This window comes from Aegilops tauschii, chromosome 5 (genome assembly GCF_002575655.3).
Source record: "Aegilops tauschii subsp. strangulata cultivar AL8/78 chromosome 5, Aet v6.0, whole genome shotgun sequence".
In the NCBI taxonomy this organism is placed as follows: Eukaryota; Viridiplantae; Streptophyta; class Magnoliopsida; order Poales; family Poaceae; genus Aegilops; species Aegilops tauschii.
Genome location: NC_053039.3, coordinates 518,851,009 through 518,877,021, shown reverse-complemented (window position 1 = coordinate 518,877,021; position 26,013 = coordinate 518,851,009).

Below are 26,013 nucleotides of genomic sequence, written 5' to 3'. Positions count from 1 at the left end.
CTCGCGCCTCCCCTGCCCGATCGTCTTCGCGAGGCCAACAGGGATGCTCCAGCAAGGAGTCAGCCCCCGTGGGCCCACTGACTCTGGAGGTGCCTGCGCTCGGTGCTGCAGCCAAGGTGGCCAAGGCCCAGGGGGTTCCTTCCTCCCAAGCCGTGATCACACTGTCGTCCTCTCCGCCTGCTCCACCGGCTCCCGTCTCTTCTGATCCCTCTGCCGCCGTCCTGGACCAGGCCGCCCACGAACTGAACCAGTTGCGGGAGGATCTTCTGAGCGCGGACCCTTGCGTGGTGGTCGGGCGCCTGGAGCTAGCTTCTGGCCGGGCCCGCTCTGCCGCCTCCGTTCGAGCGGCGCTGAGCCAGGCCGTGTCGGCCTCCGATGGGGAGAAACAGGCCGCCTGCCAGGCCAAGGCCGCTCGCGACGCTGCCTTAGGCGACACTGCGGATGCCTAGGGCCGCTGCAAGGCGCTGGAGGTCGAGCTGCAAGGCCTGCGTGACGAGCTCGCCAAGGAGGTCTGATACGTCTCCAACGTATCTATAATTTTTGATTGCTCCATGCTACTTTATCTACTGTTTTGGACCATATTGGGCTTTATTTTCCACTTTTATATTATTTTTGGGACTAACCTATTAACCGGAGGCCCAGCCCAAAATTGTTGTTTTTGCCTATTTCAGTGTTTCGAAGAAACGGAATATCAAACGGAGTCCAAACGGAATGAAACCTTCGGGAACGTGATTTTCTCATCGGATAAGATCCATGAGACTTGGACCCTACGTCAAGCAACCAACAGGGAAGCCACGAGGTAGGGGGGCGCGCCCTCCCCCCGGGCGCGCCCCCCACCCTCGTGGGCCCCCTGTTGCTCCACCGACGTACCTCTTCCTCCTATATATACCTACGTACCCCCGACAGATCGGAACAGGAGCCAAAAACCTAATTCCACCGCCGCAACTTTCTGCATCCACGAGATCCCATCTTGGGGCCTGTTCTGCAGCTCCGCTGGAGAGGGCATCCACCACGGAGGGCTTCTACATCAACATCATAGCCCCTCCGATGAAGTGTGAGTAGTTTACTTCAGACCTTCGGGTCCATAGCTAGTAGCTAGACGGCTTCTTCTCTCTTTTTGGATCTCAATACAATGTTCTCCCCCTCTCGTGTGGAGATCTATTCGATGTAATCTTCTTTTTGCGGTGTGTTTGTTGAGACCGATGAATTGTGGGTTTGTGATCCAGTATTATCTATGGAAAATATTTGATTCTTCTCTGAATTCTTTTATGTATGATTGAGTTATCTTTGCAAGTCTCTTCGAATTATCCTTTTGGTTTGGCCAACTAGATTGGTAGTTCTTGCAATGGGAGAAGTGCTTAGCTTTGGGTTCAATCTTGCGGTGTCCTTACCCAGTGACAGAAAGGGTTGCAAGGCACGTATTGTATTGTTGCCATCGAGGATAACAAGATGGGGTTTTTTATCATATTGCATGAATTTATCCCTCTACATCATGTCATCTTGCTTAAGGTGTTACTCTGTTTTTAACTTAATACTCTAGATGCATGCTGGATAGCGGTCGATGAGTGGAGTAATAGTAGTAGATGCAGAATCGTTTTGATCTACTTGTCTCGGACGTGATGCCTATATACATGATCATTGCCTAGATATACTCATAACTATGCTCAATTCTGTCAATTGCTCAACAGTAATTTGTTCACCCACCGTAGAATATCTATGCTCTTGAGAGAAGCCACTAGTGAAACCTATGGCCCCCGGGTCTATTCTCATCATATCAATCTCTATCACTTTATTTAATTGCTTTGTTTTTACTTTGCCTTTACTTTTTACTTTGCATCTATCTATCAAAAATACCAAAAATATTATTTATCATCTCTATCAGATCTCACCCTCGTAAGTGACCGTGAAGGGATTGACAACCCCTAAGCGTTGGTTGCGAGTAGCTATCATTTTGTGTAGGTACGAGGGACTTGTGCGTCGTCTCCTACTGGATTGATACCTTGGTTCTCAAAAACTGAGGGAAATACTTACGCTACTTTGCTGCATCATCCTCTCCTCTTCGGGGAAATCCAACGCAGTGCTCAAGAGGTAGCAAGAAGAATTTCTGGCGCCGTTGCCGGGGAGACTACGCATAAGTCAACATACCAAGTACCCATCACAATCCCTTATCTCTCGCATTACATTATTTGCCATTTGCCTCTCATTTTCCTCTCCCCCACTTCACCCTTGCCGTTTTATTCGCCCTTTTTCCGTTCGCCTTGATGTCTTTCTTGGCTCGTTTTCTCGCTTGGTTGAAATTGTTGAGTATTTATTCCTAAATAGAGAAGCTAATATCTATGGATCCTCATCCGCTTGCCAATCTTTTTAAGAGATCCAATTATGATGAACCAGTTCCTAGTGATTTGGATGCACTAGATTATCTTTATAAGCTTTTGCCTGAAATCCGTAAATCTGAAAATTGTGATGAAGTGCTTTATGAAGTGATTCACGATAGATCTTTGAATAAAAAGCATGATTGCAATGATGCTACTATAAATTCTCTTGATGTCAATTATGCTAATAATATGCAAAACCCTAAGCTTGGGGATGCTAGTTTTGCTATGTCTACTACTTGTTGCAATGATCATGATTGGGGTGATTCTTCTTATGATCTTGAAAATTTATCTAATCCCCATAATGAATATGAGATTGATAATATTGTTTTCAATAATATTGAAAGTGGGTTTGGAAGAGTGTCAACTTTAGATCCCACATATTTGGAGAATAGTCAATCTTATGAAATTTTTGATAAAAGTGGGTTTGGAAAGGTCATGACTTTAGTTAATGTTAATCCCACTATTTCGGAAGAGTGTCAACTTTGCATGCATGTGGATCATGTTGAAAATATTTTATGTGATAGCTATTTTATTGAATTTGGTTATGATCCCACAGGTAATTATTATGAGAGAGGAAAATATGGTCATAAAAAATTGTTATTGTTTCTTTCCGCTTCCTTGCATATGCTAGTTTTTGCTTGCTATGATAATTTGTTTGCCTATAAGATGCCTATGCATAGGAAGTATGTTAGACTTAGATGTGTTTGTCACGTGTTTCATGATGCTCTCTTTGTGCTTCAATTCTTGTCTTTCTTGCGAGCATCATTAAAATTATCAATGCCTAGCTAAAAGGCTTTAAAGAAAAACGCTTGTTGGGAGACAACCCAATATATTTCCTTTCTGTCGTTCAATAAATAATCCATCTACATTCTGTTTGGATGTGGTTTCATGTTTTAATTAGTGTTTGTGCCAAGTTAAACCTATAGGATCTTCTTGGATAATAGTTATTCGATCTTGCTGTAATTTCCAGAAACTTTCTGTTCACGAAAACAATTGTTAAAAATCACCAGAACGTGATAAAATAGTGATTCCAATTGCTGATAATCAATAAACAAATTGCCTAGGTTGTCCTATTTTGGCTGATTTTTTGGAGTTCCAGAAGTTTGCGTTATTTACAGATTACTACAGACTGTTCTGTTTTTGACAGATTCTGTTTTTCGTGTGTTGTTTGCTTATTTTGATGTATCTATGGCTAGTAAAATAATTTATAATCCATAGAGAAATTGGAATACAGTAGGTTTAACACCAATATAAATAAATAATGATTTCATTACAGTACCTTAAGTAGTTCTTTGTTTTCTTTCTCTAACGGAGCTCATGAGATTTCTGTTGAGTTTTGTGTTATGAAGTTTTCAAGTTTTGGGTGAATTCTTTTGATGGATTATGGAACAAGGAGTGGCAAGAGCCTAAGCTTGGGGATGCCCATGGCACCCCCAAGATAATCCAAGGACAACAAAAAGTCAAAGCTTGGGGATGCCCCGGAAGGCATCCCCTCTTTCGTCCACTTCCATCGGTAATTTACTTCGAGCTATATTTTTATTCACCACATGATATGTGTTTTGCTTGGAGCGTCTTGTATTATTTGTGTCTTTGCTTGTTAGTTTACCACAATCATCATTTCTGTACACACCTTTTGAGATAGCCATACATGAATTGGAATTTGTTAGAATACTATATGTGCTTCACTTATATCTTTTGAGCTTGATAGTTTTGCTCATAGTGCTTCACTTATATCTTTTGAGCGTGATAATTTTTGCTCTAGTGCTTCACTTATATCTTCTAGATCACGGTGGTGGATTTGTTTTAAAGAAACTATTGATCTCTCATGCTTCACTTAGATTATTTTGAGAGTCGTCAATAGCATGGTAATTTGCTTAATGTTAATATACTTGGTACTCAAGATATGTGAAACTTTCTTTTGAGTGAATTGAATACTAAGATAAGTTTGATGCTTGATAATTGTTTTGAGATATGGAAGTGATAATATTAAAGTCATGCTAGTTGAGTAGTTGTGAATTTAAAGAATACTTGTGTTGAAGTTTGTGATTCCCGTAGCATGCACGTATGGTGAACCGTTATGTGATGAACTCGGAGCATGATTTATTTATTGATTGTCTTCCTTATGAGTGGCGGTCGCGGACGAGCGATGGTCTTTTCCTACCAATCTATCCCCCTAGGATCATGCGCATAATACTTTGCTTTGATAACTTCTAGATTTTTGCAATAAGTATATGAGTTCTTTATGACTAATGTTGAGTCCATGGATTATACGCACTTTTTCCCATCCTTCCACCTTTGCTAGCCTCTCTAGTACCGCGCACTTTTTGCCGGTATCATACACCCACCATATACCTTCCTCAAAACAGCCACCATACCTACCTACTATGGCATTTCCATAGCCATTCCGAGATATATTGCCATGCAACTTTCCACCGTTCCGTTTATTATGACACGCTCCATCATTGTCATATTGCTAGCATGATCATGTAGTTGACATCGTATTTGTGGCAAAGCCACCATTCATAATTCTTTCATACATGTCACTCATGATTCATTGCATATCCCGGTATACCGCCGGAGGCATTCATATAGAGTCATACTTTGTTCTAAGTATCGAGTTGTAATTGTTGAGTTGTAAGAAAAATAAAAGTGTGATGATCATCATTATTAGAGCATTGTCCCAAGTGAGGAAAGGATGATGGAGACTATGATTCCCCCACAAGTCGGGATGAGACTCCGGACGAAAAAAAAGAGAAAAGGCCCAAATAAAAAAATGAGAGAAAAAGAGAGAAGGGACAATGCTACTATCCTTTTACCACACTTGTGCTTCAAAGTAGCACCATGATCTTCATGATAGAGAGTCTCTCATTTTGTCACTTTCATATACTAGTGGGAATTTTTCATTATAAGAACTTGGCTTGTATATTCCAATGATGGGCTTCCTCAAAATGCCATAGGTCTTCGTGAGCAAGCAAGTTGGATGCACACCCACTTAGTTTCTTTTGTAGAGCTTTCATATACTTATAGCTCTAGTGCATCCGTTGCATGGCAATCCCTACTCACTCACATTGATATCTCTCAATGGGCATCTCCATAGCCCATTGATACGCCTAGTTGATGTGAGACTATCTTCCCTCTTTTTGTCTTCTCCACAACCACCATTCTATTCCACATATAGTGCTATATCCATGGCTCACGCTCATGTATTGCGTGAAGATTGAAAAAGTTTTGAGAATGTTAAAGTATGAAACAATTGCTTGGCTTGTCATCGGGGTTGTGCATGATTTAAATATTTTGTGTGGGGAAGATGGAGCATAGATAGACCATATGACTTTGTAGGGATAACTTTCTTTGGCCATGTTATTTTGAGAAGACATGATTGCTTTGATTAGTATGCTTGAAGTATTATTATTTTTTTATGTCAATATGAACTTTTGTCTTGAATCTTTCGGATCTGAATATTCATATGACAATTAAGAAGATTTACATTGAAATTATGCCAAAGTATCACTCCGCATCAAAAATTCTTTTTTTTATCATTTACCTACTCGAGGACGAGCAGGAATTAAGCTTGGGGATGCCTGATACGTCTCCAACATATCTATAATTTTTGATTGCTCCATGCTACTTTATCTACTGTTTTGGACCATATTGGGCTTTATTTTCCACTTTTATATTATTTTTGGGACTAACCTATTAACCGGAGGCCCAGCCCAGAATTGCTGTTTTTTGCCTATTTCAGTGTTTCGAAGAAACGGAATATCAAAAGGAGTCCAAACGGAATGAAACCTTCGGGAACGTGATTTTCTCATCGGATAAGATCCAGGAGACTTGGACCCTACGTCAAGCAACCAACAGGAAAGCCATGAGGTAGGGGGCCGCGCCCCCACCCTCGTGGGCCCGCTGTTGCTCCACCGACGTACCTCTTCCTCCTATATATACCTACGTACCCCCGACAGATCAGAACAGGAGCCAAAAACCTAATTCCACTGCCGCAACTTTCTGTATCCACGAGATCCCATGTTAGGGCCTATTCCGGAGCTCCGCCGGAGAGGGCATCCACCACGAAGGGCTTCTACATCAACACCATAGCCCCTCCGATGAAGTGTGAGTAGTTTACTTCAGACCTTCGGGTCCATAGCTAGTAGCTAGATGGCTTCTTCTCTCTTTTTGGATCTCAATACAATGTTCTCCCCCTCTCTTGTGGAGATCTATTTGATGTAATCTTCTTTTTGCGGTGTGTTTGTTGAGACCGATGAATTGTGGGTTTATGATCCAGTATTATCTATGGAAAATATTTGATTCTTCTCTGAATTCTTTTATGTATGATTGAGTTATCTTTGCAAGTCTCTTCGAATTATCCTTTTGGTTTGGCCAACTAGATTGGTAGTTCTTGCAATGGGAGAAGTGCTTAGCTTTGGGTTCAATCTTGCGGTGTCCTTACCCAGTGACAGAAAGGGTTGCAAGGCACGTATTGTATTGTTGCCATCGAGGATAACAAGATGGGTTTTTTATCATATTGCATGAATTTATCCCTCTACATCATGTCATCTTGCTTAAGGCGTTACTCTGTTTTTAACTTAATACTCTAGATGCATGCTGGATAGCGGTCGATGAGTGGAGTAATAGTAGTAGATGCAGAATCGTTTCGATCTACTTGTCTCGGACGTGATGCCTATATACATGATCATTGCCTAGATATACTCATAACTATGCTCAATTCTGTCAATTGCTCAACAATAATTTGTTCACCCACCGTAGAATATCTATGCTCTTGAGAGAAGCCACTAGTGAAACCTATGGCCCCCGGGTCTATTCTCATCATATCAATCTCTATCACTTTATTTACTTGCTTTGTTTTTACTTTGCCTTTACTTTTTACTTTGCATCTATCTATCAAAAATACCAAAAATATTATTTATCATCTCTATCAGATCTCACCCTCGTAAGTGATGGTGAAGGGATTGACAACCCCTAAGCGTTGGTTGCGAGTAGCTATCATTTTGTGTAGGTACGAGGGACTTGTGCGTGGTCTCCAACTGGATTGATACCTTGGTTCTCAAAAACTGAGGGAAATACTTACGCTACTTTGCTGCGTCATCCTCTCCTGTTCGGGGAAATCCAACGCAGTGCTCAAGAGGTAGCAAGGTCCGCGGCCGCCAGGAGAAGGAGAAGGAGATGAAGGCTCGGGAGGCTACCGTGAAGGACTGGGACGCCGAGCTTGATGACCGCCGTGGCTGGTTGGTGACGCTGGAGCAGGCACTGAAGGCGGAGAGGACAAAGCTAGACAGCAAGGCGAAGGTCCTGGCCGACGATCGAGTGGCCTTCGCCAAGCTGGAGGAGAAAACTCGCGCCGCGCTGAAGACGCTCTATGAGGGCGGCTTGGAGAAGCCGTTGGCTGGTGCAGAGGACGGTCCTGCCGAGCTGCTTCCCTTCCTGGTCCGTGCGCTTGAAGATGTCGCAGACGGCCACGGTCCCACGGCCGAGGCTGAGGCGCGTGCCCTGGCTTCTGCGGCGCTGACGCGTATCCTCAGCCACGTCTACCTGCGCGACCCCAACGTCGACCTCGACAACCTGCTGGAACCCGTGAGCGGCGACCTTGCCGCCGCTGCTGCTGAGGCCGTGAAAGGCCGAGCCGAGGCTTTGCTGGGGAGGTTCCGCGCCTTCAGCACCTTGCCCGGGCGCGATGCCGCCAGCTCCGCGGCCTCAGGAGGCGGAGCCGCCCAGCGTGACTCCACCACAGGCGGCGGCGCCACTGGAAAGTGATCCCTTCGCGGCTTCTGTCCTGTTTTTACTCCTGCAACATGCACCATGCCTCGCGGAGGCGTTTAAACTTGTGTTTGGCGCCGTGAAACAATCTATGGCTTGTAATATTTGCTTTTGAATTCCCTGGAATTTGCATTTCTCCCTCCTATTTGCTTGTGTTCTACATCGGCAGGGCCTGGCCCCGCGCATACCTCAACCGCCGTTAGCCCCGACCGGAAACCAGGACGGGACTAAGGAGTGAGGGGCTACGTGGCAAGTTAGGCTCCTGAGTCGCGATGCTCGGAAGTCCCCCTTGACGCGCGAACAACAAGTAGGGAAGGGGGGCATAGGAGAGGATTTGTCGTTCTACGTCGGCAGGGCCCGGCCCCACGCATACCTCAACCGCCGTTAGCCCCGACCGGAAACCAGGACGGGACCAAGGAGTGAGGGGCTACGTGACCAGTTAGGCTCCTGAGTCGCGATGCTCAGGAGTCCCCCTTGATGTTCAAACTAGTTTTCATACCTTGGCTCCGCTCGGGGAGGGGCGTGCGATGACCAGGTCCGAGGGACCTGGCTGGGTGGCGTGCGCTCGGGCGTGGCCCGGGCGTAGCCCCCGTGTCCAGCCCCCTCGCGCGGCACTCCTGGGGGGAGGCGTTGCGACGGTGCCGGACACTAAGCTCTGGGCTCCCTGAGGTTGGTACGGCCGTGGGCCGCCCTCAGTTGTTTATCACCAGCGCGGAGCATAGCGCTTCCGTATGTGTACGGGCATAGCTGCTCCTCGGCAGTGTCGTCAGCCAGCGCGGAGCATGGTGCTTCCACTGGTACGTGGGAGGGGGCTCCCCTCTGGGAGGAGCCTTCGGGGCGTGTACAGCCCCGCCCTGACACGTGGCCGGCACGGTAGGGCTAGGAGAGGTGTATCTGGGCACCCGTGAGCCAGCGCGGGACTCACGAGGCCCTACCTCGAGGCGGGTTGCGGCTGGCTCTGGGCCTTATCAATGGTGTGTTCCTGCAAGGTGGTTAGAATGCAAATGCTCTACGTCCTCGGGTCCCGGCCCTCGAGCGAGCTCAGCCGCCGCTGGTATGACAGGTCGCGATGCCGTGGGTCAATGCCAGGGGGTGAGGGCTGGAGAGCTAGTAAGAGCCCATGAGTCGCGATGCTCAGGTACCCCCCCTTTAACGTGCAAGCGCTTCGCATTGAAGCCCGTGGTAGGCGGCAGGAGATGATCGCAAGCAGGTTAAGCATGTAAGGCAAATCAACTTAGATAGATGCAGGAAAGATAGACGCCACTGGGTCTGGCCCGAGCGGCTTGGGATGATGCAGCCCGAGGGGCGCCCCCAACAAGATAGGTAAAGAGCATAAGCAAAACAGATACATGCCGCAGGGACGGACCCACGCGACCTAGGAATGATGCATCCCTGAGGGTGCTCCCAGCTAAAATGAAACTCGAAAGATGTCACCTGGTGTCATTGCAGAGCAAGTGTTGGAGTAGCTAACGATGCGCGGTGAAGAAGCTGACCCTTACGAGCCACCGGAGCCCTGAGCCTCAGGAGGCTCTGGGGGCCCAGGCGGTTCCCTGAGGACCGCCTCCATCTCCGTCAGGACCGCGTTATGCCTGGCCTCCTGAGCTTCCAGGATGCTCCGCACCAGGCGCTGGTGTGTTGCAGCCGCGTTCGGCAGGCCGAAAGGCATGCGAACGTAGCTGTGAGGTGGACCCTCACAACGCCCCACGCGGAAGGCCAGAGGCACTCCTGAGACGTGGCTCGATTGAGCCCCGGCACGTCGATGCAGACGCGCAGCCCGCCATCCTTGCCTGGATGGGGGGCCACGCTGGGCAAGCGGCGGCTGCCGCGCATGACTCTCGACTCCTGTAGCTCCTGAGTGTTTCTCGTGATGAACTCCTGAGGGTTTGGCCCTCCTTGCCCCATACCTTCCTGAGGGAAACGTGCCTTGAAGCACGCCTCCAAGTGGTGCCCGAGCGCCTCCCTCGTGACCTTGGCAAAGTCAGTGGCTCTCTAAGAAAGAGCCCCCGAGCCCTGCCCGAGGAGGGCGCCGGGCACGCCTTCCTATGCGACAGAGGGCGGCGCCCCCTGAACGGGCGCGAATCCTGACGCAACGCCTCCGGAGGCACCCGCCTCCTGATGGCTTGGGCCAGGCGAAGCCTTCTTCTTCTTAGGGACCGCCTCGGGAAGCCTTCCGCTCATGTGATCTGGGTCTTCGATTGCTGCGGCTTGGAAGGCACGCTCAAGAGAACATACTGCATCCCTTTCTTCACAGGGTACTGTGATGATTCCACTGCTTCCTGGCATCTTGAGGACATTGTAGCCGTGGTGAGTCACTGCCATGAACTTGGCAAGGGCTGGGTACCCGAGGATGGCATTGTATGGCAGGCGAATGTGGGCGACGTCGAAGTCAATGAGCTCGGTGCGGTAGTTGTTGCGCTGCCCAAAGGTGACTGGAAGGCGAACCTACCCTATCGGAACAGTGGAACCATCAGTGACTCCTGAGAAAGGCTTGGTCGGCTGAAGCTGATCATATGGCACTTGGAGATTGTTGAATGTCTCGACGGACAGGACGTTGAGTCCTGCTCCGCCATCGATGAGGGTCCTGGTGACTTGCACATTGCTGATGACTGGGGAGCAAAGCATCGGGAGGCCTCCGGCCGTTGTTGCGCACTTCAGCTGATCCGCTAAGCTGAACGTGATAGCGCACGCAGACCACCTGAGGGGGGCGCTGTAAGTGCATCTAGTGCCACCCCTAGTTTGGTTTTGGAGTATTGACGACAAACGTGGTTGAGGGACTAATGTGTTTGTGAGAATTACAGGATAACACAGGTAGTAGTCCCTCCTTGATTCGGTTTACCTACCGGAGATGACCCCTAAAAATGTATGAAGACATTGAAGACAATGGTGGTACGTGAAGATATTCACATTGAAGACTATGACAGAAGAAGACATTGAGTGAAGACTATGGAGCGCGAAGACTTAGCTGTTTCGTTGTTTCTTTTCTTCTTTGTTGAGTCATAGGAACCACCGCACTGTTAAGTGGGGTCCAAGTGAACAAAGTCAGAGTGACTGAAGTGATGCTCAACCAAAATCCTATGTCTTCGAGCGAAGACAATGAGAGCAAATCTTATCCAGAGTCGGATAAGTCAGCTTTACTTGTAGCCCAAGTCAAGCTGTCGCGTGTGTTTGAAATCTGACCGTTGTGACACGTGTCAGTTCCTTAGTGACCCAGGGTCATTTCGGACAAATCAGGTCGGGTTGCCTAGTGGCTATAAATAGCCCACCCCCTACACCATAAATTGGCGGCTGCTCAGAGTCAGTGCACGGCTTTTGTCGTAGAGAGCAACCCACCTCCGAAGAGTTTGAGAGAGAAATCCTTATGAGGACAAAGCCCAAAACACCCAGAGCCCAAAAAGTGTTTGGCATCACTAAAGTCTTTCTGTCCGAGTGATCTGAAGACTTGTTACACTTGAGGACTGTGAATCCTCCAGCCGGTTAGGCGTCGCGTTCTGAGCATCCAAGAGTAATTGTGGATCGCCGGTGAACGAAGTCTGTGAAGGTTTGGAAGTCTACCTTGAAGACTTACCAGAGTGATTGGGCAGGGACTGTGTGTCCTTAGCTCAAGGGGAATAAGGTGAAGACACGGTCTTCCGAGTTCAATCTCAGCCTCCCTAACCAGACGTACAGTTGTCACAGATCCTGGAACTGGTCAAACAAATCCTTGTCTTCACAACACACTGGTTCTATCTCTTACACTCCTTACTTACAGTTGTCTTTGTGAAGTCATTGCCTGATTGCTCGACCTGGTTGACTTCACTGTGTGACTACTTGTTCTGATTGGCTTCATACTATCTTCCATCCTGATCCTGCTACCTAGCTGCTATCTGTCACCATGCTTTAGCTTCATACTTGTTTTGACTATGGCTTGTCTAGTGTAGTTTTATCTTCCGCTGCATGTTTATAGGTTCGGTTCTCGTGTTTGTCTTTGAAACTACCATGTTTTGAAGACTTTCATAAAAATCGCCTATTCACCCCCTCTAGTCGATAACTAGCACTTTCAATTGGTATCAGAGCAAGGTACTCCCTTGTTCTGTGTGATTCGGTTTAACCACCTGGAGTTTTAGCTATGTCGACTGCAGGGATAATCAAAGTCTCCGCTGCGTGGCCCGTCTTCGATGGCACTGAATATCCCTACTGGAAGAATAAGATGCGTATGCATCTTGAAGCCATTGATGTCGATCTGTGGTATGTCGTCAAGAACGGTGTTCCCAAGATAGGTGAAGGTGTCACCCCTGCTGATGTCAAGAGGTTCATTCAACTCGATTCTACTGCAAAGAATATCATGTGTGGTCATCTGACCAAAGGGCAGTATGGCCGTGTGAGTGCTCTGGAAACGTCAAAGCTAGTCTGGGACTGGCTCTCCAAGGTTAATGAAGGCGTCTCAACACAAAGAGATCAAAAAATCAGTGTTCTCCGCAACCTGTTCAACCGCTTCAAGAGAAATGACAATGAGAATGTTCAGCACACATTTGATCGCCTCACTGATATCACAAATGAGCTTCGTGCCCTAAGTGCCCATGATATAACCAAGCATGAAATCGTCAAGACGCTGCTGAGATCACTTGACAGCTCATTTGGCACCCTTGCCCTGATGATTCAAGAACGCCCTGACTTCAAGACACTCGATCCGTCTGACATACTTGAGAGGCTCAACACACATGAGTTCCAGCTATCTTAGAAAAGAGAAATCTATGGTCCCAACTATGGACGAACTCGCACTTTGAAGGCAAAGGTTGCTTCCTCATCTGAAGAAGAATCTGACTGCAGTTCCAGTGAAGCTAAAGACATTGGAAAAGAGCTCGCTATGCTTGTGAAGAAGTTCCAGAAGTTCACTAAGAAGAAAGGCTTCAGAAAGTCTTCACGATCCAGCTCAAGAAATGATGAAGCTTCTACCCATGACCACAAAAAGAGAACCAGTCACAAGTGCAAGAAACCTGGTCACTACATCTCTGAGTGTCCACAGTGGGACAATGAGAAGAAAAAGAAGAAGAGCAAGGAATATGATTCTGATGACAAGAAGAAGAAGAAATACTCAAAATCTTCTTCCAAGTCCTCTTCCAAGTCTTCATCACACAAGAAAAGTTCATCTGGCAAGGCTCGTGCTTTTGTTGGCAAGGAAATGGATTCAGAGGAGGAGTCTGCTTCTGAGGAGACAGAGGTGGTGGAATCTGAGGAGGAATCTGACTCTGGCGTTGCAAGTCTTGCTCTAGCTTCAGCCTACGTTGCCAAGTCCATCTTCAACACTGAAGACAATGGATCCATCACCAACACGGATGCTAGTGACAAGGATGACTCCACTCCCACCTACTGCTTCATGGCGCGCGGTGCCAAGGTAAACTCACGCGATGCTTACTTTCAAACATCTAGTGAAGATGACTCTGATTGTGAATCCAAACCCAGCTACAAAACACTTGCTAAAATTGCAACTGAACAACATAAAGCTATGGAACATATTCAAAAACTGTTAGACAAAAGCGATGATCTGTTGGACGCTGAAATGACCCGATCTCAGTCCTTAATTGAAGACATAAAAAATCTTCATGTTAAGTACCAAGAGCTTGAAGGTCGTCATGAATCACTCTCAACAACCCATGAAAAGCTTTCCTATGATTATCTTCAAAGGAAGCAAGAACTTGAGAAGTTGAGAGCGGCTCATGAAGATCTTCAAAAGGAAAACGAGTCACTTCGCGCTCAACAGATCAGTCCCGCTCAGGAAGGATTTGAACCACCATGTCTAAAATGTCTTGAGCGTGATAACGCTAATGAAAGAAATATGGCCTAGAGGCAATAATAAAGTTATTATTTATTTCCTTATATCATGATAAATGTTTATTATTCATGCTAGAATTGTATTAACCGGAAACATAATGACAAACAGAGTGTCACTAGTATGCCTCTAGTTGACTAGCTTGTTAATCAAAGATGGTTGTGTTTCCTAGCCATAGACATGAGTTGTCATTTGATTAATGGGATCACATCATTAGGAGAATGATGTGATTGACATGACCCATTCCGTTAGCTTAGCACACGATCGTTTAGTATGTTGCTATTGCTTTCTTCATGACTTATACATGTTCCTATGACTATGAGATTATGCAACTCCCGTTTACCGGAGGAACACTTTGTGTGCTACCAAACGTCACAACGTAACTGGGTGATTATAAAGGAGCATTTCAGGTGTCTCCGAAGGTACTTGTTGGGTTGGCGTATTTCGAGATTAGGATTTGTCACTCCGATTGTCGGAGAGGTATCTCTGGGCCCTCTCGGTAATGCACATCACTTAAGCCTTGCAAGCATTGCAACTAATGATTTGGTTGCGGGATGATGTATTACAGTACGAGTAAAGAGACTTGCCGATAACGAGATTGAACTAGGTATTGAGATACCGACGATCGAATCTCGGGCAAGTAACATACCGTTGACAAAGGGAACAACGTATGTTGTTATGCGGTCTGACCGATAAAGAGCTTCGAAGAATATGTGGGAGCCAATATGAGCATCCAGGTTCCGCTATTGGTTATTGACCAGAGACGTGTCTCGGTCATGTCTACATAGTTCTCGAACCCGTAGGGTCCGCACGCTTAACGTTATGATGACAGTTTTATTATGAGTTTATATGTTTTGATGTACCGAAGGTTGTTCGGAGTCCCGGATGTGATCACGGACATGACGAGGAGTCTCGAAATGGTCGAGACATAAAGATTGATATATTGGACGACTATATTCGGACACCGGAAGTGTTCCGGAGAAGTTTCGGATAAAACCGGAGTGCTGGAGGGGTTACCGGAACCCCCCGGGGAAGTATTGGGCCTTAGTGGGCCTGAGGGGAGAGAGAGGGCAGTAGCCCAGGAGGTGGCGCACCCCTTCCCATGAGGAGTCCGAATTGGACTAGGGGAGGGGGGCGCGGCCCCTCTTTCCCTCTCCCTCTCCCTCTCTTTCCTTCCCCCTTCCCTCTTCCTAGTTGGACTAGGAAAGGGGAGTCCTACTCCTACTAGGAGGAGGACTCCCCCCTCCTTGGCGCGCCCCAAGGGCCGGCCGGCCTCCCCCCTTGCTCCTTTATATACGGGGGTAGGGGGCACCCTAGAGACACAACAATTGATCTGATTGATCTTTTAGCCGTGTGCGGTGCCCCCCTCCACCATAGTCCACCTCGATAATACTGTAGCAGTGCTTAGGCGAAGCCCTGCGTCGGTAGAACATCAACATCGTCACCACGCCGTCGTGCTGACAAAACTCTCCCTCAACACTCGGCTAGATCGGAGTTCGAGGGACGTCATCAGGCTGAACGTGTGCTGAACTCGGAGGTGCCGTACGTTCGGTACTTGATCAGTCGGGTCGTGAAGATGTACGACTACATCAACCGCGTTGTGCTAACGCTTCCGCTTTCGGTCTACGAGGGTACGTGGACAACACTCTCCCCTCTTGTTGCTATGCATCACCATGATCTTGCGTGTGCGTAGGATTTTTTTTAAATTACTACGTTCCCCAACAGTGGCATCCGAGCCTGGTTTTATGCGTAGATGTCATATGCACGAGTAGAACACAAGTGAGTTGTGGGCGATACAAGTCATACTGCTTACCAGCATTTCATACTTTGGTTCGGCGGTACTGTTGGATGAAGCAGCCCGAACCGACATTACGCGTACGCTTACGCGAGACTGGTTCTACCGACGTGCTTTGCACAGAGGTGGCTGACGGGTGTCAGTTTCTCCAACTTTAGTTGAACCGAGTGTGGCTACGCCTGGTCCTTGCGAAGGTTAAAACAGCACCACCTTGACAAACTATTGTTTTTGCAGGGCATGTTGTGATGTGATATGGTCAAGACATGATGCTAAATTTTATTGTATGAGATGATCATGTTTTGTAACCGAGTTATCGGCAACTGGCAGGAGCCATATGGTTGTCGCTTTATTGTATGCAATGCAATCGCCCTGTAATGCTTTACTTTATCACTAAGTGGTAGCGATAGTCGTAGAAGCATAAGATTGGCGAGACGACAACGATGCTACGATGGAGATCAAGGTGTCGCGCCGGTGACGATGGTGATCATGACGGTGCTTCGAAGATGGAGATCACAAGCACAAGATGATGATGGCCATATCATATCACTTATATTGATTGCATGTGATGTTTATCTTTTCTGCATCTTATCTTGCTTTGATTGACGGTAGCATTATAAGATGACCCCTCACTAAATGATCAAGTATAAGTGTTCTCCCTGAGTATGCACCGTTGCGAAAGTTCTTCGTGCTGAGACACCACGTGATGATCGGGTGTGATAGGCTCTACGTTCAAATACAACGGGTGCAAAACAGTTGCACACGCGGAATACTCAGGTTAAACTTGACAAGCCTAGCATATAACAGATATGGCCTCGGAACACGAAGACCGAAAGGTCGAGCGTGAATCATATAGTAGATATGATCAACATAGTGATGTTCACCATTGAAACTACTCCATCTCACGTGATGATCGGACATGGTTTAGTTGATTTGGATCACGTGATCACTTAGAGGATTAGAGGGATGTCTATTTAAGTGGGAGTTCTTAAGTAATATGATTAATTGAACTTAAATTTATCATGAACTTAGTACCTGATAGTATTTTGCTTGTCTATGTTGCTTGTAGATAGATGGCCCGTGCTGTTGTTCCGTTGAATTTTAATGCGTTCCTTGAGAAAGCAAAGTTGAAAGATGATGGTAGCAATTACACGGACTGGGTCCGTAACTTGAGGATTATCCTCATTGCTGCATAGAAGAATTACGTCCTGGAAGCACCGCTGGGTGCCAGGCCTGCTGCAGGAGCAACACCAGATGTTATGAACGTCTGGTAGAGCAAAGCTGATGACTACTCGATAGTTCAGTGTGCCATGCTTTACGGCTTAGAACCAGGACTTCAACGACGTTTTGAACGTCATGGAGCATATGAGATGTTCCAGGAGTTGAAGTTAATATTTCAAGCAAATGCCTGGATTGAGAGATATGAAGTCTCCAATAAGTTCTACAGGTGCAAGATGGAGGAGAATAGTTCTGTCAGTGAGCATATACTCAAAATGTCTGGGTATAATAATCACTTGATTCAACTGGGAGTTAATCTTCCGGATGATAGCGTCATTGATAGAATTCTTCAATCACTGCCACCAAGCTACAAGAGCTTCGTGATGAACTATAATATGCAAGGGATGGAAAAGACAATTCCCGAGCTCTTCGCAATGCTAAAGGCTGCGGAGGTAGAAATCAAGAAGGAGCATCAAGTGTTGATGGTCAACAAGACCACTAGTTTCAAGAAAAAGGGCAAAGGGAAGAAGGGGAACTTCAAGAAGAACAGCAAGCAAGTTGCTGCTCAGGAGAAGAAACCCAAGTCTGTACCTAAGCCTGAGACTGAGTGCTTCTACTGCAAGCAAACTGGTCACTGGAAGCGGAACTGCCCCAAGTTTTTGGCGGATAAGAAGGATGGAAGGGTGAACAAAGGTATATGTGATATACATGTTATTGATGTGTACCTTACTAATGCTCGCAGTAGCACCTGGGTATTTGATACTGGTTCTGTTGCTAATATTTGCAACTCGAAACAGGGGCTACGGATTAAGCGAAGATTGGCTAAGGACGAGGTGACGATGCGCGTGGAAAATGGTTCCAAAGTCGATGTGATCGCGGTCGGCATGCTACCTCTACATCTACCTTCGGGATTAGTTTTAGACCTAAATAATTGTTATTTGGTGCCATTGTTGAGCATGAACATTATATCTGGATCTTGTTTGATGCGAGATGGTTATTCATTTAAATCAGAGAATAATGGTTGTTCTATTTATATGAGTAATATCTTTTATGGTCATGCACCCTTGAAGAGTGGTCTATTTTTATTGAATCTCGATAGTAGTGATACACATATTCATAATGTTGAAGCCAAAAGATGCAGAGTTGATAATGATAGTGCAACTTATTTGTGGCACTGCCGTTTAGGTCATATCGGTGTAAAGCGCATGAAGAAACTCCATACTGATGGACTTTTAGAACCACTTGATTATGAATCACTTGGTACTTGCGAACCGTGCCTCATGGGCAAGATGACTAAAACGCCGTTCTCCGGAACTATGGAGAGAGCAACAGATTTATTAGAAATCATACATGCAGATGTATGTGGTCCGATGAATGTTGAGGCTCGTGGCGGTTATCGTTATTTTCTCACCTTCACAGATGATTTGAGCAGATATGGGTATATCTACTTAATGAAACATAAGTCTGAAACATTTGAAAAATTCAAAGAATTTCAGAGTGAAGTTGAAAATCATCGTAACAAGAAAATAAAGTTTCTACAATCTGATCGTGGAGGAGAATATTTGAGTTACGAGTTTGGTCTACATTTGAAACAATGCGGAATAGTTTCGCAACTCACGCCACCCAGAACACCATAGCGTAATGGTGTGTCCGAACGTCGTAATTGTACTCTACTGGATATGGTGCGATCTATGATGTCTCTTACTGATTTACAGCTATCATTTTGGGGTTATGCTTTAGAGACGGCTCATTCACGTTAAATAGGGCACCATCTAAATCCGTTGAGACGACGCCTTATGAACTATGGTTTGGCAAGAAACCAAAGTTGTCGTTTCTTAAAGTTTGGGGCTGCGATGCTTATGTGAAAAATCTTCAACCTGATAAGCTCGAACCCAAATCGGAGAAATGTGTCTTCATAGGATACCCAAAGGAGACTGTTGGGTATACCTTCTATCACAGATCCGAAGGCAAGACTTTTGTTGCTAAATTTGGATCCTTTCTAGAGAAGGAGTTCCTCTCGAAAGAAGTGAGTGGGAGGAAAGTAGAACTTGATGAGGTAACTGTACCTGCTCCCTTATTGGAAAGTAGTTCATCACAGAAACCGGTTTCTGTGACGTCTACACCAATTAGTGAGGAAATTAATGATGATGATCATGAAACTTCAGATCAAGTTATTACTGAACCTCGTAGGTCAAACAGAATAAGATCCGCACCAGAGTGGTACGGTAATCCTGTTCTGGAGGTTATGTTACTAGATCATGACGAACCTACGAACTATGAAGAAGCGATGGTGAGCCCAGATTCCGCAAAATGGCTTGAGGCCATGAAATCTGAGATGGGATCCATGTATGAGAACAAAGTATGGACTTTGGTTGACTTGCCTGATGATCGGCAAGCAATTGAGAATAAATGGATCTTCAAGAAGAAGACTGACGCTGACAGTAATGTTACTGTCTACAAAGCTCGACTTGTCGCAAAAGGTTTTCGACAAGTTCAAGGAGTTGACTACGATGAGATTTTCTCACCCGCAGCGATGCTTAAGTCTGTCCGAATCATGTTAGCAATTGCCGCATTTTATGATTATGAAATTTCGCAAATGGATGTCAAAACTGCATTCCTGAATGGATTTCTGGAAGAAGAGTTGTATATGATGCAACCGGAAGGTTTTATCGATCCAAAGGGAGCTAACAATGTGTGCAAGCTCCAGCGATCCATTTATGGACTGGTGCAAGCCTCTTGGAGTTGGAATAAACGCTTTGATAGTGTGATCAAAGCATTTGGGTTTATACAGACTTTTGGAGAAGCCTGTATTTACAAGAAAGTGAGTGGGAGCTCTGTAGCATTTCTGATATTATATGTGGATGACATATTGTTGATTGGAAATGATATAGAATTTCTGGATAGCATAAAGGGATACTTGAATAAGAGTTTCAATGAAAGACCTCGGTGAAGCTGCTTACATATTGGGCATCAAGATTTATAGAGATAGATCAAGACGCTTAATTGGACTTTCACAAAGCACATACCTTGACAAAGTTTTGAAGAAGTTCAAAATGGATCAAGCAAAGAAAGGGTTCTTGCCTGTGTTTCAAGTTGTGTAGTTGAGTAAGACTCAATGCCCGACCACTTTAGAAGATAGAGAGAAGATGAAAGATGTTCCCTATGCTTCAGCCATAGGCTCTATCATGTATGCAATGCTGTGTACCAGACCTGATGTGTGCCTTGCTATAAGTCTAGCAAGGAGGTACCAAAGTAATCCAGGGGTGGATCACTGGACATCGGTCAAGAACATCCTGAAATACCCGAGAAGGACGAAGGATATGTTTCTCGTTTATGGAGGTGACAAAGAGCTCATCGTAAGTGGTTACGTTGATGCAAGCTTTGACACTGATCCGGACGATTCTAAATCGCAAACCGGATACGTGTTTACATTGAACGGTGGAGCTGTCAGTTGGTGCAGTTCTAAACAAAGCGTCGTGGCGGGATCTACGTGTGAAGCGGAGTACATAGCTGCTTCGGAAGCAGCAAATGAAGGAGTCTGGATGAAGGAGTTCATATCCGATCTAGGTGTCATACCTAGTGCATTGGGTCCAATGAAAATCTTTTGTGACAATACTGGTGCAATTGCCTTGGCAAAGGAATCCAGATTTCACAAGAGAACCAAGCACATCAAGAGACGCTTCAATTCCATCCGGGATCTAGTCTAGGTGGGAGACATGGAAATTTGCAAGATACATACGGATCTGAATGTTGCAGACCCGTCACTACAAAAAAAATACACTTCCGTGATGATACGTGTTTGTCACAGTAGGTCGCGTTTTTTGTCATGCATGTACATCCATGACAAATTTATGAAAGAATCAAGATAGTCATACCTGTGCTGTCGTAGAAGTGTTCCTTGACATTACCAAAATTATCATCACGGAAGTGTCCACTTCCGTGACGATAAATCACGCGTCACAGAAGTGCTTTCGTCAAGGGTGACCGACACGTGGCATCCACCGTAACGGAACGCCGTTAAGCTATCGGGTCGGGTTTTGGATCCGATAACCCGTTAAAAGCCGCGACCAATGGGGATTTTCCACGTGTAAAATCATCATTGGCTGGAGGAAACACGTGTCTGCTCATCGTTGGGACAGATGTCATCCACTCATTGGACGGAAGGCGCCTATGATACGTCGACACGTGGCACGGCCCAACAGAGGCCCATTCCTGTGAAAAGGCCGGCCCGTTTGACTTGGTCAAAATGTGGCGGGCCGGCCCATGGAAAGCCTGTTAACGGCCTGTTCGCATATAGCCCATTTACAGCCCGCTAACCCAAGGCCCGTTACGCCCTATCCGAATTAGGCCCAGTAGCATCATCTGGGCCACCCAATATTATTCCAGCCCGTTTTCACTTCTGGCCCATGTATGGCCCATGACGTCTTTCGGCCCATATGAGGCCCTATGTAACTCTTGGCCTATTAATGGCCCGTGGTGAAACTGGCCCGTAATGAACAGTGTATCACTTTACACCCATTAACGGCCCGTGGTGAAACTGGCCCGTAATGAACAGTGTATCACTTTATACCCATTAACGGCCCGTTATTCCATTGGGCCGTTTCCAGCCCATGTTATCTTTCGGCCTTCTCGGAGCCCATTTATTCTTGGGCTCATTTCCAGCATTTGTTTACTTACGGCCCGTTACTGTCATTTTCTGCTTGTGGGCCAAATTCAGCCCGTGGTTACAGTCGGCCCGTTTGTGGTCCGTTAATACGTTGGGCCATTTTCATAGCGTCATGAAATACGGCCTATTGATGGCCCGTTATGGTCGGCCCATGAACGGACGATTCCAACTCTAGCCCGTTTACGGCCATAATGCGGCCTGTTATTGGCCCATGTTATCATACTGCCCGTATAAGGCCCATTGATGATACGGCCCGTAGAAAGCCCATTGTTTCTATGGCCCTTAGAAGGCCCATTGTTTCTACGGCCCGTATAAGGCCCACTGTTTCTACGGCCTGTAGGAGGCCCAGTGTCACTACAGTAAATATTAGCCCATGGTTATTGTAGCCTAGTTTTAAAAAAATAGGTTATTGCAGCCACTAGCAAACCGCGGAAAAAGAACTGCAATGACTACAAGCAAACAAATAAACAAGACAACAAGGAAATAAATAAGAAAGCTACTTACGCTAGGCTATCACGGCTATCACATATTACATCCACTGGGCATCAAAGTTCGCCACCAGTGCAAATAAACGCGCCAACAAAAGAATATACAAAACTGAGAATACTTCAGAAGGCACTAGGCCTGGCCAGGAAGGCCCCCCCAAACAGCTGAAGAAGCTGAGTAGACCTCAGTTGTGTCAACGATAGATGCATCAACACTAGATTTAAGGCTTGATGGTGCGCACGGCAGTCCTCTGACATCTTCATTGCATCTTTGACTTCAAGTCGGAGCTGAGCTGAAGCAAGCCTTTCCGCTTTAAGTTGAGACTGAAGAAGTCGAACTGATTGAGGCAGCGACTGCACAGAGGTTGTCTCACACCTGCTGGTGAGTAGCTTCAACTCACTGTCTTCATCAAGACAGGACCTTGGGGTCATCTCGCTGTCCACAACATGGTTTGGCTCACTATCTTCCCTAAAGTTCTGCCTGGCGTAAGAGATACGACTCTGAAAGAGAAACAAGGAGACACGTAACAGGTTTCACAATTATATAAGCAAATAAATGGATCTGTTCTGCATAAGGAACATGTTTTTACAACTACAATTTGAAACTGGTAGTTGTTGCAAACATCCAATCAGATGTAAACAGCAAAGCAAACAGTAGTGGAGGAAATGATGCCTATCCAAATCTATACTAGAACAAAGTTTGAAGGCTTGAGAAGGATGAACTTACATTACATGTTAACACCGGCAGGACAAAGCCCTTCTCCATGTTGATGGAAGGATAATTCAATAAATTCCCCAAAGAAAATTCTTTATAAGCGTTGGCATTACTCTACATTTTGCAAAGAGTAAATATAGATCAAATAATATTGGAAGAAACAGAGGATAATGAAGCTCAGGTGCAGACTGATGATACATAATCAAATAGCAATTAATTAAGTACAGCGTTACAAGGCAAAAGGGAGAGAGGTACTAACGAGAGCAATGCAGAGCCCATTATTGTTTTGAGATCGTATGATCCTTTGAGCAAGGAGATTCATCTGAAATTAGTTTTCATACAAGAGAGAAGGTAAGGCACAAGCAGAAATTTAGGAGTTCAAATTTTGAATTGATATCATAGACAGTACCTGACGCTGAGCTCCGAGCAGTTCTAATAGGGGTTTGGCCACTGGAGTAGGGGTAAAGTGTGGTACAGTTGGGCCTGTGTTTTCTGTGGCTGCTGATCTATCTGATTTAACAGGTATCACTACCTTTTCCAAATACATAGTTTGTACTCCTTGAGGATCTGCACTCAGCCTCTTCCTTTTGGACATCTATTACGAAAGAACAACTTTTGACTGGAAAAACATAGTGTGACGACACATGGAATAGGTACAGAAAATGGATAGGTATGGCATATAATCATATATGATGCTTAAACTAAGCAGATGGTGTAACAAAGTAGAAGTAATGCAAGAGGTCAGATGCAAAATATGTGCGACCAATACAACTTTGCAAAGCTAGAGCAAGCACCTTGATGGGTGAATAAGATAGGCCATCCTCCACCATGCCAAGTTTGTTAGCCAGTGGATCGTCCCGCAATATTCCTCTCGTGCGCCCATTCTCATATTCATTTTGATAATGTTCAATATCTGACATGCATGAAAACATAAAAACAAGTGAGATTTTCTTTGTAATGCAGAAGTGATTCTAATCCAATACTGCCTCCCTGTAAACCCCTTTGTGCTATCTTTGTAATTCTTTTAAAAGATGCCATGCATGCTGTAATTTGTTGTGTGCATTAATATAATGTGGCCTACTACTCAAAATATGAGAGCTCCAGAAGTGATGACACTTCGCAGATGATAGCTTCAACATATAGTAAAGAAGAACAAGTCGACCTGACCTGACAGATTCAAAATATACTAAGGGAGAACAACTCGACCTGACCAGTCGACCGCAAGAGAAGAGTATCATCTTAAAGAAGAGCAGAAGAGCAAGCAGATTGAAGATATTACAAGTCTTTCAATACAATGTCGGTTGGCCACCCATGATGAACCAGAGCGCACAGAGAAATACTATTCTTTCCGGTCTCTCCATATGTGGCTCACATGCATTTCGAAACTAAAGTAGGAAGTAGCTCACCAATTAAACATCTCTCAGTTTTACTAATATCAGCAATAATATCAGATATGAATTTGTACAACTAAGCTTGTTTAGCTCGATGGGTGGAGCAGTGCTATTACGACACGAACCACGTAGGCTTATTGTGGTCATCATAAAATGGGGAAAACATAAGCATGATGAGTACAGTGTTGACCGTGGCAGTGGGATGGCAGATCTGAAGCTGCAAACCGCGCAAAGGGTAGTTAGCAACCGATGTTTGCTTTGAAATAACAACTAAGATTTGGTATGGACAAGAAAGTACGGTCAACAAGTGACAAAGAAATGCAATTATGCTGTCTCTCTATATGTCGCGACATGCATTTGGAAACTCAAGTGGGACCTTTAGCTAAGAAATGTGTCGGTTAACTAATATCAGTATCATATCACAATCATATTTGAACAACTAAGCTTTCGAATTCTGAGTGTTGTGTTGTTTAGCTTGAAGGGTGGAGTAATGTCAGTACGACACAAAGCACCTACGCAGATCATAGTAGAGTAGATAAAAGGGGAAAACCCTAAGCATCAAGAGAAAAATCAGGAAAGTGAAACTAGCTGGACCAGTGGGTGGTGCACATGCTTTTCAAAACGAATATAGGAACATTAGGTGACCAATTAAACGTTCTCTGTTTTAGTGATATGAGCATCATATCAGATTCGTATTTCAACACGTAAGCTTTGGGTTGAGGTCTTGAGGAGCAGTGCTAGCACGACACGAAGCACCTACGATGATGGTAGTGAATATAAAGGGGGGAAACCATAAGCTTTACAAGTATAGTGCCCGTGCCATGGCGGATCTGAAGGTGCAAACCGGACAAAGCTACTTCGCAACCAATGTTTGCTTTGAACTTGCTACTAAGATTTGGTATGGACAAGAAAAGTACAGTAAACAAATTACGATCTATTTTCCGGGTGAGATCAATAACTTAAGCACATATGGAAGAGTACCACCTCTCTTGCGACGCCGTGTAGGCCTATGCTGATACGTTGAGGGTGCTGCGGGTGCGCTGGCTGTCGGCGGCGGGGAAGAAGAATTTAGACGGCAGACGGCCGGGTCGGGGGATATATCCTGTTGTCGTGGACAAGGCAGTCGTAGGAGCGGCAACGGCAAGGTGGACGACGATGCCGATGAAGCGAGAGGAGGCGATGAAACGATCCTGGTCCAGCGCCGTGGATGAGAGACGTCCATCTCTTGCAGTGGACGACGGGGTAGGGGTAGCGGCTCTGGCAAGGTGGAGGATGGGGTGGCGGACGGAGGAGGCTGGCCGCAGTGCGGAGGTTGTCGTGCCGCCGCCGGTGTATGAATGGGGAAATGGAGGGGAGGGGGGATCTCAAACTTTGGGACGCGCTTCTCTGAAATGGGGGAAAGTTACAAACTTATCCCCCGTTTAAAATTTCGGACATCGCGTCGGTTGGGGATAGGACGGTAATCTCGCATCTCCCAAATATTTGCCGATAACTATTTCGGGCGAGGTGAGGGTGTTTTGCCGCCCACGGTTGGCGCCCACGGTGTATGAACGGGGCTGACAGGTAGGGCGGTTGTGTCACGTCTGATGGAAGTTACACATCTGCCCCTATTTAAAATATTAGCCTACATCGATTTCAGACGAGGAGAGTTTGTTTTGCCGCCCACCATGTATGAATGGGGAAATGGAGGAAGAGACACATGTCTTTCGGACGAGCTTGAATCAAATGTGTTTTGCCGCCCACGTTTGGCACCCACCGTGTCTGAATGGGCTCAGAGGCCGTCGTGTCACGTCTGA